The sequence below is a fragment of the Nicotiana attenuata genome, unplaced genomic scaffold (genome assembly GCF_001879085.1).
Source record: "Nicotiana attenuata strain UT unplaced genomic scaffold, NIATTr2, whole genome shotgun sequence".
Taxonomy (NCBI): Eukaryota; Viridiplantae; Streptophyta; class Magnoliopsida; order Solanales; family Solanaceae; genus Nicotiana; species Nicotiana attenuata.
The window spans coordinates 41328-63225 of record NW_017672934.1 but is presented as its reverse complement, the minus strand read 5'-3'; positions in this window follow the sequence as shown (position 1 = coordinate 63225).

Sequence of the window (21898 nt, the reverse complement as noted above, 5' to 3'; positions counted from 1 at the left end):
CGAAAAAAATCTGGGAAGCTCCTTTATCTCCTTTTACTTTTAATTTATTTGTCATGAGGACATGACATTATTTAAACTTAGGGGTAGAGGAATATGTTTGTTATATATGTGTTTCTTTTAAGTTTTTTTTTCCGGTTAAATATAAAAAAATATATATTTTACAACTAAAAAATATATTTTTCGTAAAATTATAAAATTTGAAAAACAAAAAGTGAATTTTTTTTTAGTTTCCTTATTCTTAAGGCAACTTATTTCATATACTTCTATTGATTTCTTGTTCAGTTCTTTGCCATGGTCGTAATATTTTGAACTGAACATTTTTTTAGGACTTTTAGTTGTTTTAACTTGTTTTGGTAAATTAGTTGGCTAAACTTGATTTGACTTGAAAAGCATGACACTTAGAAAAGACGAATTCGATTAAGTACCATTCACGGGTTTTATAATCATTTTTCTAAACTCATACTTATTGGTAATTGAAATCATAGTTTTTGTTGGCCCATGGGTATTGTGTGGTTAGCTAATATTGTCTAGTTCTCCTGCTTATCTGAAAATCTAGAACTTGCCTTGAATGTGAATTGAGGCGAAATTATAGGTAGATCTTTGAGTTAAAAAAATGAAAGTAGGCCTTCTTTGTTGAGCCATAGCTTAAATTGACCTACCTTAATGATTTTTATCCCTAGTTAGCCCAATTGAGCATAAATAAATTATCTCTTATTTTGTTGGTCGCCATGCTTTAACCCTTAGCTTGTTTGTTGTTATGACTTGTTCTTTGTTCATCCAATTCCCTTTTGAGCACTTTAAGAGCTGATCTGAACGTAAAAATCTTGGCGTGAGGTGTAATTGTAAAAATAATTGGTGAAAGAGTAATTGTTTGAAGTTGTCGATATTTTGAGATGTTGTCATAAGAACTAAAAAAAATAGTTGCTTCAGAATTTCACAAAAAAAAAGCAACAAAGAAAAGTTTGCAACTCCATAAAAAAAATTGAAAGGGATGAAACAAAACAAAGGTTTATTGTTTAAATGAGATGAAAGGCAATTGTACTTGAGAGATAAAATAAATGTATAGTGCCCATAGGGAATTGAGTCACTATTATCTATATGTATCCTAACCATCCCTAAATCCTACTTTACAACCTTGCAAAAGTCATACATGATCATAACTCAGAGACTCCTATATTAGTGGAGAACCACATGATAGTCAAGTTTATGGTTATTTCCAGTAGCTTGAGGTATTTCTATGTTGAGAGTGAGCGTATTTTTTTAACTATGCCCTTATTTGATCCTATATCTATATATTATGTGATATATGGGCATCTCTCTTCATTCAGTGAGACACACTTGGGATTAGAAAATATTATGATTTCAGTTCTCAATAGGTGAACATGAGTACAACTGAAAGTTGTTTGAACTCGTGGATTGGTCTTAGTCAATTCTTCTCTGTCAAAACCTCTCATGATTTCACTAAAAGTATTTAGTTACTATGTTCATTTTTTTTCTTTGCTCGAGGACGAGTAAAAGTTTAAGTATGGGAGAATTTGACAAGTGCATTTTACCAGATGTTAACCACATAATTTCTCTCATAAAAACATATAAATTATCATGTTTCCTTCATATTTTTAACTTTATTTTGCAGGAATAATTATAGAAGAATTGTTGTGCGCAATATGAAAAAAGAAAAACAAATATTCAAGAAAAATACAACAAAGAAGTGTACGATCGAGCTATGATTCATTACTGCCGTGACAATGCACCAAGTCTCGATTTGCCATATGAAATCGATGAAATCTAAACTTAGAATGACAGAATTCTTCTCTGCAAATTCAAAATCTAGATTTGCCCTGGAAATCTAGCACCAAATCGAGAATTCGAATTCTCATATCTGCAAATGCAAAATCTAGATTTGCCTTGGAAATCTAGCACCAAATCGAGAAGTCATCATGAATTTTTCTTATATAAGAAGATGTTGCCCGATCAGAAGAAGGCATCGCATTTAGAGAGAAAGCTTAGAGCTAGAATCTGAATCCAAATTCTTAATAAGCTTCTCTGTTTTATTTCTTTCACTAGTATCGAGTTATCTTTTATTTTAAATCACAATAGTGGTTTAGTTGTTGTTTCTAAATAAATTTCAGTGTAGAAAATTACTCTAGTTCCCGCTTTTAATTAAATATGGGAAATTATTCTTCTTGAATATTTCTTTCTATTTTCTTATTTAATGGACAAGAATATTCCCATTGTTAGTACTAATTCCAGTATGGAGTAACTTCTCTTGTATTGGGAGAAAGACGGATCTTAATATTTCTATATAATAGTAAATATTATTCCTCAAATTCACATGCTTGAGCTAAAACTTTTTATTTAACTTTTATCTGCTTTTACAGTTAGACGTTATTTGATTTATTAACATCTATCTATCTTGTACTACATATTAACTGTTTATTAATTCTGTAATCGAGAGAGGCGGAAGAAATAATATAGTTAATTGTAGTATTGATAGATGTTAATATTTATTCAGTAATATCTATCTCTTTTATGTTATAATTAATTATATACTTACTTGTAATCGAGAGAGGCGACTAGTGTAATAATCAGTTATAACAAGTAGGGTAACCGAAAGAGACTTACTAACAAGAGCATGTTTTAGTTCAATCATATATTTCTGGTTCTTGAGTATTACTATTTTGAAGATTAATTTGTATAACCGAGAGGAGTGCAACTAATTATTCAACTTGAGTAATAATATATATTTGTGATAGTGAGAGGCATTTATACATTTTTGAGAAATAGAAATTGAGGAATAATAATTCTACTATATAATAGAAATATTAAGTGAAGTCAAGATCCCAACACGCTTATATTATATTTGTGAAAAACAAAATATTTTCTACTGCTCTATTCGTGCATTTTTAGTTAGCTAATTCACAGCTCAACTCTTTCTGATTTTCTGAAATAGTAACTAAAACAAGAAACATCTGAAGAATAAATAAACCAATCTCTGTGGGTTCGACATCTTTCTATACTATTATTTGATAGAGTAAGAGTTAGAATGTTATATACGCTAGAGAGTCGTCAGGGGGCGGCTCATTTGACCATTTGGCCCTTACAATAAATCCTACCTATTGAGACCCTTTTATTTCGAAATAATTTCCTTGCTAGAACAATTCAATATCCAAGGGTAATCCCCCCCCCCTCCAGTATTCGAGGTTGATTGTAGAGAAATCTCGGATACTAAAAACATAATCTTTAATACCGACTCATGATCAGCCTTCAATTCTAAGTTAGCACGATCTATTGTTGCCTCGTTAAAAACCTTTCCGAAAAACCCAATTGAGACAAAAATGGTTCAAGGGAAAAAGAGTGCAACGAGTGCTTTCAGACCTTAAGGCTTCGTGCTGCTCCTTATCGATAACATGCAAGTGTTAGTTAAAAAATAAAAAGAATTGAAATGGGGTCGTACCTCAACATTAATACCGTTTGAGATGAGATACATTCCAATTGTTCGGTAGTTGTTCTCCATCCATCGTCCGCAGCTTGTAGGATCGTTTCCCCGTGATTTCGAGAATCCAGTATGGTCCTTCCCAGTTCCGACCCAACTTCCCTTCATTTGGATCTCATGTGTTTAACGTGACCTTCCTTAGTACCAAGTACCCAACATTAAAGTATCGAAAGTTGGTCCTTCGATTGTAGTACCTTTTAATCCATTATTTCTGTGCAGCCAATCGAACAAAGGCAACTTCACGTCGTTCATCTAATAGCTCCAGGCTCGTATTCATGTCCTCATCATTTGATTCCTTTGTCGCATATCAGAATCTGGTGGTCGGCTCCCCGACTTCGACCTGTATTAAAGATTCGGCGCCATAAACCAAAGAAAACAGGGTTGTCCCGGTACTGGACTTCGAAGTTGTGGGATACGCCCAAAAACTTCGGGAAGGATTTCTCTCCATTTTCCTTTAGCGTCGGTCAACCTTTTCTTGAGGTTTTGTATTATGGTTTTGTTGGTCGATTCGGCTTGCTCGTTCCAACTAGGGTGGTAAGGTGTCGATAATATCCTTGTGATCTTAAGGACTTCGAGAAATTTGGTGACCTACCAATAAACTATTTTCCGTTATCACATGCAATTTCGGATGGTATTCCGTATCGACTTACAATGTGGTCCCAAATGAAGTCAATGACTTCTTTCTCTGTGACTTACTAGTAAGCCTGTGCTCCAACCTACTTAGAAAAATAGTCAGTCATAAATAAAACAAATTGAGCTTTACCTGGTGTCGATGGAAGAGGGCCGACGTTGTCAATTCCCCACTTCATGAACGACCATGGGGATAAAACGGAATGCAGCAGCTCCCCGGGTTGATGAATCATCAAAGCATGTCTTTGACATTTATCACATTTTTGCACAAACTCCTTCGTATCTTTTTCCAAATCAATCCAGTAATACCCGGCTCTGATTACCTTTCGAACCAGTGATTCGGCGCCTGAGTGGTTCCCGCATGTGCCTTCGTGGACTTCCCTCAAAACATACTCGGTATCTCTTGGTCCCAGACATATTTCCAGCGGACCGTCGAACGTCCTCCTGAGTAAGGTTCCATTCCTCGGACAGGCTAAATCGGGCTGCCTTCGTGCGCAGGGCCCTCGATTCCTTTGGATACGAGGGAAGTTTTCCGTTCTTCAAATACTCTATGTATTTGTTTCCCCAATCCCATGTCAAGTTTGTGGAGTTTATCCCGGCGTGGCCTTCTTCGACCACTGACCTCATGAGTCATACGACTGATGACCCAAGGTTTGCGAGGGCATCGACCTCGTTATTTTGATCTCGAGGCACATGTTGCAATGTCCATCCCTTCAACCGGTGTAGAGCTACTTGTAGATTATCCAAATATCTTTACATTCGTTCTTCTCGAACTTCAAAGGTTCCGTTAACCTGATTCTCCACGAGGAGGGAGTCACATTTGGCTTCGATCACCTCCGCTCCCAAGCTTTTGGCTAGTTCAAGACCTGCAATCATGGCCTCATATTCGGCCTTGTTGTTAGTCAATTTTACAATTCTAATAGACTGTCTAACTACCTTACCCGTGGGTGGTTTTAGCACGATTCCGATCCCGGACCCTTTTATGTTCGAACCACCATCCATAAAGAGGGTCCAGATTCCCGAGGATGTACCCGAGTTGACTAATAGTTCCCTTTCAACCTCGGTACTAGGGCTGGCAGGAAGTTGGCCACGAAGTGTGCCAAAATTTGAGACTTGATGGCTGTTTGGGGTCGATATTCGATATCATACACGCTGATTTCTAAGGCCCATTAGGCTAACCGGCCCAAAAGTTCGGGCTTATGCAAAATATTTTGAAGTGGATAAGTTGTTACTACACATATGGGATGACATTGAAAGTAAGATTTTAGTTTCCTAGAGGCGCTTATCAAGGCGAGCGCCAATTTTTCTAGGTGGGGATACCTGGTTTCGACCTCTGATACTGCTAAATACAAGTAAAGCCACTCATCTGCCTTTGGCGTGTGAAGCAGTGGTGGGCTCGATAAGTACCATTTTAGTTCCTCAAAGGACTGTTGGAATCCGGAGACCACATGAAGTTGCTCTTCTTCTTGAGTAACGAGAAGAATCGGTGACTCTTATCTGATAATCTCGAGATGAATCGCCCCAAGGCGGCTATGGCGTTAACCTTTGCACGGCTTTTACATTGTCCCCTACCGTGATGCCCTTGATAGCTTTGATTTTATTGGGGTTGATCTCGATTCCTCGATTGGATACCATGAAGCCGAGAAACTTGCCTGAGCCGACCCCGAATGCACATTTTTCTGGGTTGAGCTTCATGTTGTACCTTTTCAGTATATCGAAAGTTTCGTGCAAATGCTTCAAATGGTCCTATGCTTGCAGGGACTTAACTAACATGTCATCAATATAAACCTCCATTGATTTTCCTTTGCGTTGATAAGTTGCACCAGCATTTTTTAGTCCGAATGGCATTACATTATAGCAGTAAGAGTCGTACTTAGTGATACACGAGGTCTTTTCTTGGTCTTTCGGGTTCATCTGTATTTGGTTGTACCCGGAGTAGGCATCGAGAAAACTAAGGATCTCGTGGCCGGCGTGGCATCGATCATGCGATCGATATTAGGCAAAGGAAAAGAATCCTTGGGGCATGCCTTATTTAGGTCTTTATAATCTACACATATCCTAAGTTTATTCCCCTTTTTGGGGACTACTAGTATGTTCGCTGACATTCGGGATATTTTACTTCCCGAATAGATCCTATTTTAGAAGTTTGGTTACCTCGTCCTTGATGAAGGCATGTTTAACCTCGGACTAGGGTCTTCTTTTTTTCTTTACTAGATGGAGCTTCTAATGCAGGATCAGTTTATGAGTGGTGATTTCTGGTGGAGTCCCTGTCACATCGAGATGGGACCAAGCAAAACAATTCATGTTAGCTTTAAGGAATTGAATAAGTTTACCCCTGATCTCGAGGTCTAGCCCCGTGCCCAGGTATACCTTTCATTTGGGCTGGTGTTCGGTCAACGTGATTTGTTCCAATTCTTCGACCATCGACTTGGTGGCGTCGGAATCGTCAGGGACTATGAAATATCGAGGGACCCCATAGTCATAATCCTCGTCAATCTCCTTCTTCTCCGATTGGGTCGAGGCTGGCGTCTGTGGTTGCTATTTGACCTCCTGCTTTCCCTTCGAACTTGACCCTTTCGTTGACAAGAGCGCCGATATCGGTATCACCTCGTCGATGGCAAATATTTCCTTGGTGACGGGTTGCTCCCCATAGACTGTTTTGACTCTCTATAGCGTTGGGAACTTTAGAACCTGGTGAATGGTCGAAGGCACTGCCCTCATGTTACGGATCCACGGTCTCCCGAATAAGGCATTATACCTCATATCGCCCTCGATCTCATGGAACTTCGTTTCTTGGACGGTCCCACCCACGTTTACTGGCAAAGTTATTGATCGTTGCCGACTCGACACTACACTAAGGTAGGAAGAGCGGGTCGCAATAGCTTTTACCCGAATAGTGGTTCGGGATCGAATTTCCACAGGGAGCTAGTAGTGGAGTTGTATTATCTATCTAGACTAGTGATGCGGTTGTGCTTCTAATATCACTTCAAACATCTTTGGTTTTGATTTTTATATCTATTATTATAAGACTAATGTTTTGAACTAAGTTATGCTACGGGAATATTGCTAAGTTGTATTTAATATAGAGAAAGGCACTAGGGTCGTGGCATTGCCTAAGTGGCTAATTAATGGGTAGATGCTACTAAGGATAGATTGACATATTTGGGGCTTATGCTATAACCGTTGCACAATTGTACCCACTCTCACACCTCTCAGTAGAGAGAGTGATTTTGCCCAATTGACTCTCTCGAGACCAATTAGGTAGGCCAATTAGACCAAGCAACTAGGGTTCAAGTAGGGTGATTACTCTCTCGAGATTTAACCCGTTAATTTGGACTACCATTTCTCATGGTTCCATCCCAATTCCTTGTTGGGTCAATTTTGGGGTCATAGACTCTCTTTCTCAAGAAGAGTTAAACCCACCAAGCTAGAATCAGTATTTGCAACCACCAATCCTTAATTAAAACCTAAAATTAACCCAAATAACAAACACCCAATATTAATCTAACCTTAGATGGCAACACCCATCAATTACCCACACTAGGGTTGAGCCACAACCCTAGCTAGTGAGTTTAGCTACTCATGCTAGATACAGAAATTAAAGAAATAGATGAAGAAGTAAACATATTAATTAATTGCTAGGAAGAAAACACAATATTGAAGAGCAAAAGTGCCAAAAATGGCTAAACTATTCGGTCTCACGAACTCAGCTGCTTCAGAAAAATAAAACTTGACCTAAAAAATGGAAAAAGGTCCTATTTATACTGGGCTGGAAAAATTGGACAAAAATACCCCTGCGTGGTCAGCGCGGACCGCGCAAACATGACCGCGGCCGCACTGGCTCTTGAACTCTTGGTTTCTGCTTCTCTGAAGTTGAGGACCGCGGACCGCGTGAAAATATAGCGCGGCCGCGGTGGAAGTTGGCGCGGCCGCACAAAAAATGAACGCGGGCCACTTTGCTTGGAAGTGGTCAAATTTTTGGCTCTATGAATATCTGCTCCGCGGACCGCGTAAAAGAGTAGCACGGCCGCGGAGCCTGACCGCGGACCGCGTGGAATTAACCGTGGCCGCGTAGCCTTCCCCTTGAATCTGCCATCCTCTGAACCTCCTAGTGCGGCCGCGTTCACAGTTGTGCGGTCCGCACTAGGTCCTCTTTTCCTCAACTTGCTTAGTCTTTAACACTTGAGCAGGTTTCACTCCTTTTTGAGCCGATATTTGACATTCGTCACTTTGTTGATCAAACCTGCAATCAAGTATAACTTGTGAGCATTTTGGGACTATTTTGTAGCAATTTTTAACCAAAGCATAGGCAAGTAGGGGCATAAAACACGTTAAGATCCTAACTTATCAAATCCCCCAAACTTAGCCTTTGCNATATATATATATATATATATATATATATATATATATATATATATATATATAGTGTCCCGGCAAGGGATCAACAATAAACTACACTATCCCGGCAAGGGATTCAACAGTAAAAGTAACTACGTCCCGACAAGGGAGAATCAGCTATAACCAATCTTAACGCAACTCCTACTCATCTCAGTTAACACCAATAGCAATCATAAGTAATTTCCACGAAAATAAACTAAATCTTGCTCAATATCGAGAATCTCCAATTAAAGCATACGTAGTATCATTTAAGAACACAACAATATCAATTTAAGACTCACGGTCATGCTCGACACCAACGTATAGATACTCGTCACCATGCCTATATGTCGTACTCAACAAGAAGCAAATAGCAAATAGGACTCAACTCCTAATCCCTCAATCTAAGGTTAGACCGAACACTTACCTCGAACTTCCACGGCCAACTCAATCCTGAAACATCGCCTTTCCTTTCGAATTCGGCTCCAAATCAATTGTATCTATACATAATCGACTTCATAACATCAATAAACGCTAAACAATCCAATTCCAACGCTTAATTATGGCTTTCTAACCATTCTTCCCAAAAAGTCAAAAATTGACCCCGGGCTCGCTTGGTCAAAACACGAGGTTCGGACCAACACCCGATCACCCATTCACCCACGAGCCCGAATATATAATTAGTTCCAAAATTCGACCCCAAAACGAGGTCTAAATCACAAATAATCAAAAAGCCCTAACTCTACCCAAATCCATAATTTTCTACCCTTAAGAATATGATTTAAGCCTAGAAATCTAATGGGTGTTAATGAAAATTGAAGAAAATTAGTCTAAGATTACATACCTATGAATTGGTGGTGAAATCCCCTTTTAGAAATCGCCCAATTTGGAGTTTAGATGAAGAAGTTATGAGTTTTGGTAAAAATTCCGCAATGGCTACTATTCTGCTCTTTTAAAATAACTCGGCGAAATTGGTCATCGCATTCGCCGATGAGTTAGGTCTGACAGACCTTCGCGTTTGCAGAAGATGGCTCGCGTCCGCGGAGCTTTGGCTCCTCAAGCCTACGTGTTCGCGAACCAGTGGCCGCATTCGCGATGCACAAAATGGTGACCCCTCCCCAAGCCTTTACCTTACGCGTTCGCGAGTGCATGGACGCGTTCGCGAAGGGTCTCCCCCCCCCCCCCAGCCTCGCGTTCACATCTCAAGATTCACGTTCGCGAAGAAGAAATCTGGCACCTGGGAGATTTGCCTTACGCGTTCGCGAGAGGGATCACGCGAACGCGAAGAGTAAAATCCCTGGGCACTGAGCATCAAAAACCTGCAACTTTTTGAGTTCCAAAAACCTTCCGAAACACACCCGAGCCCTCGCGGCTCAAAACCAAACATACGTACTAACTCAATAACATCATACAAACTTATCCGTGTGATCAAATCGCCAAAATAACCTCAACAACAACGAATTAAACCTCAAAATCAATGAAATATTTCAAAACTTCTTAAAACATCAAATTTTGCAATTTAGGTCAGAATCACGTCAAACGGATTCTGTTTCTTACCAAACCTCACAAAATTTCTTAAACCGCATATAAGACATGTACCGGGCGCCGGAACCAAAATACGGGCCCGATACCAACATGTTCTGATCAAAATTCATTTCTAAATCCTTTAAACAATTTCAGAAAATAATTTACTTTAAAAATTCATTTCTCGGGCTTGGGACCTCAGAATTCGATTCCGGGCATACGCCCAAGTCCCATATTTTCCTACGGACCCTCCGGAACCGCCACATCACGGGTCCGGGTCCATTTACCCAAAACGTTGACCGAAGTCAAATTAATTTATTTTATAGTCAAAATTTATCATTTTTTACAGATTTTCTTATTTAAGCTTTCCGGGTACGTGCCCGGACTGCGCACGCAAATCTAGGTGATGCTAAAAGAGGTTTTACAGGCCTCGAAACACAGAATTCAATTTAAAAGCAAGTGATGACCTTTTGGGTCATAATAATTATATAAGAAAAGATAATATTAAAATAATGGTGAATAGTAATGGTGTTGATGAATAGTGTTACACCAAATTTGGTGTAACACTATTCACACACCAAAATGGTGTTGAGTTGGAGAAAAAAAACACAAAATCTTACACTAAAATAATGTTTGGTATCAAAATTGGTTTGGGTTGCCAAAATTATGCTGCTCTTCTGATTCCCAAAAGAAAATTTCACCCTCCAACACTACAAGATGAATAAAGTCAGAACACAACCTTCAAAACAAGGCTATCTTTGCACTTTCATGAACTTGATGGGATTCTAAGATCAGAACTAGATATTTCAAATTTGAGGATGTAGTTGGATCCTGATGGTTTTCTGGAAATGATCAGTATTAGTGGCTTCCTTTTTTTTTTTTTACATAAACCTTTTTATAAACTTTCCCATTGGATGGGAGTGTTGTATTAATCAAAAGATGGTTTTCAATATTACAACACGATGGTAAAGGTTACCCTTCAAAAATATAGCTAGGTGATGATAAATACAGTTCACCTGCCACTACCCAAAGCAAAAACATCCTAGCTTACAAAAAATTAGCTTTGTCATACTTGATTCTTATACTAGGAACTTGACTTTTATCCCAAAGAAATGGTCCCTTCACTGCCTTAGGTAGCTGTTGGCTGGAGAATAAAAAAGCTCCATTTTGAGCCTTGTTCGCCAGTTTTGCTAAGCAGTCCGCTAACTAGTTTGCTTCTCTGTAACAATGGTTGATGTGACTGTTTGTTGTGCTCCTCATTTGTGTTATCCCCTCAGTGATCATAGCCATCTTGTAGTTCGTTTCTTTCTCCCCTTTTAACATATCAACGACAAATAGAGAATCCATCTCTAAAGTGAATGATGTGTGGCCATTTTGAATACACTAGGTAAAACCAAAAAATGCAGCATAAGCTTCCGCAAGGTTGTGGTTGTTACAGCTATACGGAGAGGATAAAGCCATTATAATATCACCATTTTCCTTCTAAGAGCTCCTCCTACTCCAGCACTCCTATCCCTTGTGTTGAAGCTTCCATTAGTGTTTAATATGAGAGAACCTAATTCTGGATTTTGCCATTGGACGAGAATGCAACTTTGTTTGGGTTGCATCTTTAGTAAAGTGTCGCATAAAGTATTCCAAGACAGCCTGAGATTGCGATTTAGATAGGCCTTGTCGATGGCAGCTTCCACATTCCAACCAATTTGTTGTTGCAATTTCTACAGGTTGAATTTTTTCTGATCCCCATACCTCCAAGCACAAGTTTGCTTCCACAGTACCCAACATCTAATAATAGGAGTAATAGTTAAAACTAGTTTATGTACATCATTAAAAGCTTTTGTATGCCACCAGGTATGTAACATATTTATAGTAGGGTGGGGGTGATAGCTAATACCAAGTTGAGAGCCAAAAAGTTTCCAAACATAACTGGTTGCATGTCCTTCTACAAATACATGATGCATGTTTTCGTAAGAGGGGTTCCCGCAGCAGTTACACCTACAAACAATTTGTCTCCAAAACCTAGAAATAACTTCATCAAAAGGGAGTTTTTCTTTTCAAAGCCTCCAGACCAGAAAAGACATATTAAAAGGTACACATGAATTCTAAATCTTACCAATGTGGTGCTGTTTAAGTCTAGATTGCATTACCAGATTCCAAGTTGTCTTGTTGGAGTACTTGCCATTATCCGTAAGGTCCCAATAAACCTTATCCTCTTTGTCTGGGGTTTCAATGTCTATGCTAAGGATATGGTCAACCAGGTGCTCCGGGAGGACATTTTTCAGCTTATTAACATCCCACCTTCCTCCAGTGATGAATTCACATACCAGAGTTTTGTAGCTCTTTCTAGTTGTATTAACTAAACCTGTGAGATGACCTTTTAAGGTCCAATTGTCCCACCAAAAACTACTTGATCCTGAGTTTATTTGCCAAACCATGTGTTTCTCTACACTGCTTCTAACTTTAAGAACTTGTTTCCATGCATGAGAGTTCCCTGCAGCCCATTGTTTAGAAAACAAGTGTGATCTAATACAGTATTTATGCCTAACATATGTTGTCCAGAGAGATGATGTGGACCTAATCCTCCACCATCTCTTCATAGCTAGCATATCACTGATATCTTCCATTTTTCGAACACCAATGCCCCCCTCCTTCGTAGGGAAAGAGAGGTTTTTTCAGGAGCTCCAATGGTAACTCTTGTGCTCACTTGAGTTACCCCAGAAAAAGTTAGCAAAATATTTTTCACTTAGTTTAAAACTAGCTTTAGGGGGGGGGGGACATAGCAGAAAGAGTGTAAATAGGCAAGGATTGAAGGACACTTTTGATCAACACAGTCTTACCACCATATGACAAGAGTTTGCCCTGCCAACCATTAAGCCTTTTCGCAATTTTACTAAGCAAGGTGTCAAAGTATTCAGATCTTTTTCTACCCACGTAAAGAGGACAACCGAGGTAGTTAAGAGGAAAATTCTTATCCATAAAACCAGAGCACTTCCTAATTCTATCAATCCTGTTTGCAGAAGTCTTAGGAGCAGTAAGGAAAAAGATTTTGTCTTTGTTAACCAGTTGACTAGAGCTATCCTCATACTTACTAATTTGTTTCATAACAAGCTTAATAGACTTAAAGTTACCACTACAGAAAATTACAATATCATCTGCATAGGCTAAATGGTTAACTTTTGGAACCTTATATGCATAGCAAAGGGAGTAAAATAAGGGTGATTGTACAAGTTGTGAAGAGACCTGGAAAGAACTTTAGCACCTATAATAAAACGAGAAGGGGATAGGGGGTCGCCTTGTTTAAGACCTTGAGAAGAAGAGAAAAAACCATGTCTAGATCCATTAATAATGATGGAGTACCTCACATTTGAAATCAGATTTTGAACCATGTCTATCCAATGATTGGAGAAGCCAAATTTGCTTAACACAGAGTAGAGAAAGTGCCATGACATTCTATCATATGCCTTAGCCATATCAAGATTAATGACAACATTACCTTCTTTATTCTTGTCAGAGATATTATGAATAATCTCTTGAGCTAAAAGAACATTTTCATAAATTAGTCTATCCTTCACAAAGCCACTTTGATTAGGGAAAACTAATTTATGCAACAAAGGATTAAGCCTTATTGACAGAATTTTAGAGATGATTTTGTTAGAGAAATTAGATAAACTAATTGGTCTAAACTTTGAAAAATTAGCAGGAGAGTCAACTTTGGGAATCAAAACTAAGCAAGTATGTGAGAAAAATATAGTCAAACCTTTCCCTTTGAAGACTCCCATCGCGAAAGCACAGACATCCTTTCTGATAATGTCCCAGCAGTTGTGGAAAAAAGCCCAATTATATCCATCCGGGCCAGCTGTACTATCAGCACTAAGGGTAAGAACTGCATTTTTGATCTTTTTCATCATCTGGCATCCTACAGAGAATTAAATTGTTCTGCTTCGTAATACATTTAGGAATACACTCAAGAATAGAGGGATTGAGGTGTGGAGTAGGTAAGTTGAGCTGGGCATTGAAGTCCTTGATTGCTGCATTAGAAATTTTCTCGGCCCCCTCTGATCCATTTACACTTATGATTTCTAATTCTATTTATCTGTTGCTTCCGCCTTTTTTCCCTGAGAATGCAGTGGAAATACCTGGTATTCTTGTCGCCATATTCAAACTACTTTATTCTAGACTTCTACTTGAGAAGAGAGTCTTGGACGCTTAACCATCTAATGTATTCGGCATGGGCTCTGTTCATTTCTTCTCTGCTCTCTTCGGTATTGTTTTCAATATCCTTATCCTCTAAATAATGAAGTTTCACTTCCCAGTTGTTAACTGCCTCATTAATGTCGCCAATGTCTTCCCTAGACCATTGTGTTAATTTCCTACTGAGAGCCTTCAGCTTTGATTGCAAAATCCACATGGGATTACCTGAAACCTTAGAATTCCAACTTTCCTTAACAACATCTTAAAAACCAGGTAGATTTAACCAACAATTGAGGAATCTGACATATTTAATGCAGTTGTGATTCACGTAGAGATTTTTCATGAGTAAAGGTCTATGATCAGAACCAGTCCTAGCCATGTGTCTAATTGAACATCTTTGAAAGAGATTATCCCACAGATCATTCACGAAGACTCTATCCTATCTCTTCCTGGGTCTCATGTTATTGCACCAAGTAAACTTACGTCCAGTGAGTCTCATGTTATCTAGTGGAGCGTGAGTCGAACGCGCAAGGTCAGGGGAAAAGAAATAGCCATTGTTGAGAGAAGTTTTTTTAGTGGTGGCTTCCTTTTATGTTAATAAAAAACCAGATTATGCTCTGGCATAGAAGCTAAAACTAATGAAACATAAATAGAAAGAGTGAAATTAAGAAGCTTATAGGAGGCTAAAAAGAAAAAAATCAGATAATGGAAAAAAACTTGAGGCCTGCCTTTAAACGAGTTGGCGTGGCCATATCGTCAAGGAAAAGGGATGGATGCAAAGACCATTCTCTAAGGACCCGTTTGGCCATAGATTTTGCCAAAATATATTTAGGTTTTTTTGACAAATATATGTTTGTTCATATATTTTGACAAATTCCCAAAACCCAAATTCCAAAACCAGCTCAACCCAAAATAATACTATTATATAATTGCCCCAAACTTTTGTATTTTATAAAAGAACCTACCATTTATTATTTTGTAGCAATGCTGCTTCATCTTCTCGGTCATTGATCGCTGCCGACTCAACACTACACTAAGGTAGGAAGAGCGGGTCGCAACAACTTTTACCCGAATAGTGGTTCGGGATCGAATTTCCACAGGGAGCTAGTAGTGGAGTTGTAATGTCTGTCTAGTCTAGAATTGCGGTTGTGCTTCTAATGTCTCTTCAAACATATTTGGTTTTGATTTCTATATCTACCTTTATAGAGCTAATGATTGAAACTGAATTATGCTACGGGAATATTGCTAAGTTGTAATTAATATAGAGAAAGGCACTAGGGTCGTGGCATTACCTAGGTGGTTAACTAACGTGTAGATGCTACTAAGGATAGATTGACATATTTGGGGCTTATGCTATAACCATTGCACAATTGTACCCACTCTCACACCTCTCGGTAGAGAGAGTAATTTTGCCCAATTGACTCTCTCGAGACCAATTGGGTAGGCCAATTAGGCCAAACAACTAGGGTTCAAGTAGGGTGATTACTCTCTCGAGGTTTAACCCGTTAATTGGGACTACCATTTCTCATGGGTCCATCCCAATTCCTTGTTGGGTCAATTTTGGGGTCGTAGACTCTCTTTCTCAAGAAGAGTTAAACCCACCAAGCTAGAATCAGTGTTTGCAACCACCAATCCTTAATTAAAACCTAAAATTAACCCAAATAGCAAACACCCAATATCAATATAACCTTAGATGGCAACACCCATCAATTACCCACACTAGGGTTGAGCCACAACCCTAGCTAGTGAGTTTAGCTACTCATGCTAGATGTAAAAATTAAAGAAATAGATCAAGAAGTAAACATATTAATTAGTTGCTAGGAAGAAAATACAATATTGAAGAGCAAAAGTGCCAAAAATGGCTAAACTATTCGGTCTCACGAGCTCAGCAGCTTCAGAAAAATAAAACTTAACCTAAAAATGGAAAAAGGTCCTATTTATACTGGGCTGGAAAAACTGGACAAAAATACCCCTGCGGGGTCAGCGCGGACCGCGCAATCATGACCGCGGCCGCACTGGCTCTTGAACTTTTAGTTTCTTCTTCTCTGAAGTTGAGGACCGCAGACCGCGTAAAAATGTAGCGTGGCCGCGGTGGAAGTTAGCGCGGCCGCACATAAATGGACGTGGGCCGCTTTGCTTGAAAAGGGGTCAAATTTTGGCTCTCTGAATCCCTGCTCCGCGGACCGCGTAGAAGTGTAGCGCGGCCGCGGAGCCTGACCGCCGGAGCCTGACCGCGGACCGCGTGGAAATGACCGCGACCGCGTAACCTTCCCCTTGAATATGCCATTCTCTGAACCTCCTAGTGCGGCCGCGTTCACAGTTGTGCGGTCCGCACTAGGTCCTCTTTTCCTCAACTTGCTTAGTCTTTGACACTTGAGCAGGTTTTACTCCTTCTTGAGCCGATATTTGAATTTCGTCGCTTTGTCGATCAAACCTGAAATCAAGTACAACTTGTGAGCAATTTGGGACTATTTTGTAGCAATTTATAACCAAAGCGTAGGCAAGTAGGGGTATAAAACACATTAAATTTCTAACTTATAAACTCCCCCAAACTTAAACCTTTGCTTGTCCTCAAGCAAACAAAATAAGACCCACCCCTTAAAGGAATATCCAAGTAATTCCAGCTCCTCTAATGCAACCTCAACAAGCATCAATTGGGACTAACAATTGCTCTCAATACGAATGCATCATTAACACATTTAACTTTTGAAAAATTATGGATCAAGTGTGACACAAGAGCATCAAGAGTTGACACATTTTATCAAAGAACTTATCTCAATTACTTTGGTCATTGTGGAACCCAAACTCACACATCTTCAACTCTCCCTAAGCGAACCTCACCTTTTAGAGTATTAACACACAAATCAAGGTTGATGGAGTTTCACTCATCTCTCTCAAGAAGAAGGTCACAAGTCCGGCTCTAGGTACCATATGCTTGCCCCTTATGTAAGTATCCACTAATGTAGGTTTCCTTCAACTCAAGATCCTATAGGGCTTTTGTGGAGTCATTATGAAGGCTTTTGGGTAAGGGTAGGACATGTTTTTATTCAAGTGGGTTCAATCTTCCCTTAAGCACTTCTTTTGATTCATTATGGCACAACTCTCTTGACTATTTTGAGTATTTCACTTCTTTACAAGGGGTTAGAGAGACACATTGTCACTCTTTCTTATGCAATTCAAAACATTTCTCCTTTTTCTACTTTTTCCACACCTTTTTCACTTTTGTTTTCCTTGAATCCCTTTTTATTCTTGTTCCCTTTGGACTTTCTTTTTGTCTTTTTCTTTTCTTGCCTTTTCATTGCCTTCCTTTTTCTTTTGCTTTTGTACCTTTCTACCACTTTGTTTCCTTTCTTGTCTCTCCCCCCAAACTTAGACATTTGCCATTACTCAAGGGAAGATTTGGGTGCCAAGAGAGGGTAATCATTTAGAACAGGTATAGGCTTGTAGCATTGGTTCTTGAAAGAAAAGGTTTAAGGCTCAAAAGGGTTAACTAGGGATCATCTTTTTAGTAGGATATAGAATTGTTCAACTTAACATTCGGATCAAGGAGAGCCTATAATCACTTCTCAAGTCAAATTTCACCTAGGATTTCGCCTCAACAAACATTCAGGGCAAGTTCTAGACCATTGGCTTGGGACTTGGACTCACAATTCGATTCCTCACCACACATGCTAGGGGATTGCTAAAGACAACGAGTCGAGGGCCCACAATGACCTTAGTTACGATTCAAGCACAAATGGTCCGAAAAGACCACATGATGATTGATTGGTCAACGCAAGAGTCTCAAGGCCACGACTTTCACCATCCTAAACACAACATTATGCCTTTGGCCATGGGATCAAAGGCAAATGTGTTAGGCGCAAGTGAAGCTTTGCTTGAGGTACCCTTAACTACAACTATAAATAACAAAAGAAAAATCAAGGAAACAGACTCAAAACCTTAAGAAGGTAGCCACTCCATCCATCATCGGGAAGAGCCACCCGGTTCACACAAAACTCCACCCTTGGAAAGAGCCGCGGCCTTAAGAAAACCAAGGGCTTATTGGAAGCGTCAAAAACAAAACAAGAGGCTACGAGCCCAACTATAAAGCTAAAAATGATTTTTTTTTGCGAAAATAGAAAATAGAATGAATATTTACAATAGGGGATTAGAATATACAAACGAGGGATGAATATATACAAAATATAACTTAACTTTATATACAAACCAAAATAGAAGATAAAAAGTACTGAATGTAAAGTTATATACATACCAAATGGAAAATCAACCAAAAAGGAATAAAAACTGAGTCAAATATGTACAGTCTTCCAGATAGTCAACAAAAAAGTAGGGCGCACCCCCACGAATAAGAGCTGGCATTGTCCCCAGTGCCAACTATCAAACTAAGCATCAATAACAAATCAGAAGAAAGGATATAGGGGGTCCCTAAGCCAGGTCCGTCTGCATGGGGTCATCAGTGGTCCCCAAGTCCTCCGTATGTGTGGGAGCCTCAGACTGGCCCCCGGCCTCCTGCTGCTCAACTCCTGGGACTAGAGCCTGCTCCTGGACCGGCGGGATGACAGGTGCATCCTGAGGCAAAGTGGAGGAGGCCTCCTGTGGGACTGCCACCTCAATAACTTCATCCGCTGTGTTGGGGAGCTTCCTCTTCTTCCTAGGCTGCCTGGGTACCTGCTCCTGCTCTGGCTGTGGCACTGGTGCTGCTGCTGGAGGGGTTGGATCCCCAAATAGCAAGTCTAAAGGCATCTGATCTGCCAATAGCTTGTCCACATCCTTCCGCAGCTCTTTCACAGACTCTTTGGAAGCCCTTGACCTCCTCATCTTCCCGTGCTCCTTGGCAAGCTCCTTCAGAGCCTTGCCTTGTGACTCCACTGCTGCAGATAAGGTAGCCTGATTCTTCAGAATCTTTTCCTGGTTCTCCAGGAGCTTCTTCAAAGTGTCCTCAATAGACTGAGGAATCAGAGATGGCTGAGGTGCTGACTGGGTCTGAATAGTGGAAGACAATGTGGACAACTTGGATGTCGCAGCTGGCATCCAGTTGTTCAGGCTAGCCAATGTCTGACTCAACTGATGGGCAGTGAATGGATGAGTTCTGGATGATGGCACTCCCGGGCCAGCTGAAGTACTGGGGCCAGCAGTAGAAGAAGGTCCTGGAGGCAAGTCCTCAACTGTAGTGGCAGCAGGTATGGTGGAAGGCTCGGTAGAAGGCTCTACCGCAACTGGCTACTCAGACTGGCCAGTTGGGGCAGAGGTAGGCGGCTGGTACTTCTTGGACTTAGGGTTGTCCGGACCCTGCATACTATACCAAGAGTAAGGAGCCATAGGCTTGGTCTTGACATCATATCTCCTTTTCTCCACCTCCATGTCCCGGAAATACATTGATAGGGTGTTGGGAAAAGGATAATTCCTGTCATGCTCTTGCCCCACCGCAGAAATCACACGGGACATCACATTGCCCACGTTGATAGGGTACCCGGCCATAATAGATGCAACCAGAACTGCTCGGGTAAGTGGAATGGTCTGATCATGAGTGGAAGGGTCAAGCCGACTGCATACAAATGTCAACCACCCTCGAGCCTCAAAGCTGAATGTCTTCTTGAATATTTTCTTCCCTGCTTGCAACCACTCTCGGCACGGTACCTGGGATTTCCAAGTACTGGGCCAACCACGGGCGGTCACCTTGACTATGTGAGCTACATTGGAGTAGAACTCCCTAACCATGTGCTCATTAGCATTGATGCACCCATGAAGAACTCCCAGCGCCATCTAGTTCTGAACTCTCTCTGCACGTTCGGGTTGTGGGGTAAAAGGTCAGAGTCAATAAAACTCCTCTCCGGTATCAACTTCCTCACCGGCCACCACTCTCTAAACTTGTGAAATGCCACTTGACTGACAAATCGATCCTCCCAGACTTCAGGTTTTCTAGATCGTTCAATACCCCCAATTTGAGGCTCACCTCCCTCATCTCTACCTGCACTCTCCCCAGATAATGAAGCTGTGGGGGAGGTGGAGTATTGCCCACTACCGACTGCAGACTCGTCAGAAGAATCCGAGACTACGGTCACTGGTCTTTTGGAAGTGGGTGATGGGGGAGGGGTATCAACTAGGTGGAGGGGGTCAGTTATATGGGTTGGGACTGAATCGAAGGAGATGTCTTTGGAGGGCACATACTCACTCCCCGACGAATGCGAAGCAGCCTTATCAGCAGCTTTGATCAATTTCCGGGTTCTTTTTATGTTTTCCCTAGCCTGGGGAGTGAGTTTTGCAATTCTCTTTCCTTTACCCCCTCGGGAGGAACCACCTCTCCCGGGTTGTTGTGATTGTTTGGCGCCCTGTTGTTTAACCATTGTCTGCAAAGATAAGCATCTAACATTGTTAGTTGAAGCACATACAGTGAATCAGGTGAATCAAATAGATTGCAGAGATAATATCAGTACACAGCTGCAGAACAGGTTGCAGAGCACAGCGCCGCGGACCGCACAAAAGTGACCGCGGTCCGCGCTAGGCAAAGGCCCAAAATTACACTCTCTGAATCTCCCACTGCGGTCCGCACAAAAATGCAACGCGGCCGCGGTGGGCCAGAGCGGACCGCACAAACATGAATACGGCCGCGCTGGAGACTATTACCTTTCAATCACAAAAGCACCGCGGTCCGCACAAAATTGTAACGCGGACCGCGTTAGGGCAGCGCGGTCGCGCAAAAGTGATCGCGGACCGCGCAGAGCTAGGGTTTACGGGTACTAAGTTAGGGGCGCATATTTTGCCATTCTTGTTCAAGTTTTTACACCTGCTTTGTCCCTACTCAGTTCACCCATTGATTAAGCCTATTCAATGCATTACCCTGGGTTTAACCTAACCTAAACTAACAGTTAAAGAAAAAGAAGAAGCTAAACTTTTGAGCAAGCCATGAAAAAAATGAAAATAAGAAATTAATTAATCACAAATGCATGAAATGTTACCAAGTTTATGAAGATTGAGTGCAAATAGTCCAAGCAAGTCAAGAAAGAAGTCTCAAAGAGGGATGAACAGTATACTATAGCTCTGGGTATTCAAAGTGCGAAAAGGGTAAAATGAAACCCTTGGGCCTTATTTATAGAAGAACTGGGGACCCCACACTCACCTACCAGCGCGGCCGCACAAAAATGACCGCGGACCGCGCTGGGTTTCAAAATCCGAAGTTTTAGAAGGCAACCTTGCGCGACCGCGTTAAAGTGTACCGCGAACGCGAAGGTCCACCGTGGACATCAGAAACTTGACCGCGGCCGCGGTGGAAAACTTCAGAGAGCACTTTATTTTGATCATGCCAGCGCGGACCGTACAAAAGTGCACCGCGGTCCGCACTGGCAAACTTCAGAGACCACCAGATATTTTTCCTTTGTTTTGCACTGCTTTAACACAATCCCTGCAACATCTCACAAACAATTAGCTCAAAAGTCCTAAGATACAAAGAAAATCAAAGAGAAAGAAAAAGACATGGGTTGCCTCCCAAGAAGCGCCTGATTTAACGTCGCGGCACGACGCATGTAAACATCACATCACTTCAAATGAATGAGTGCCACCACGTGGCTGTCATCAAACTTCCCCAAATAATGCTTGACACGATGTCCATTGACCCGGAAAACTTCACCATTCTTGTTCTTGAGATCAAGAGCACCAAACGGAGTCACACATACAACTTCAAATGGCCCA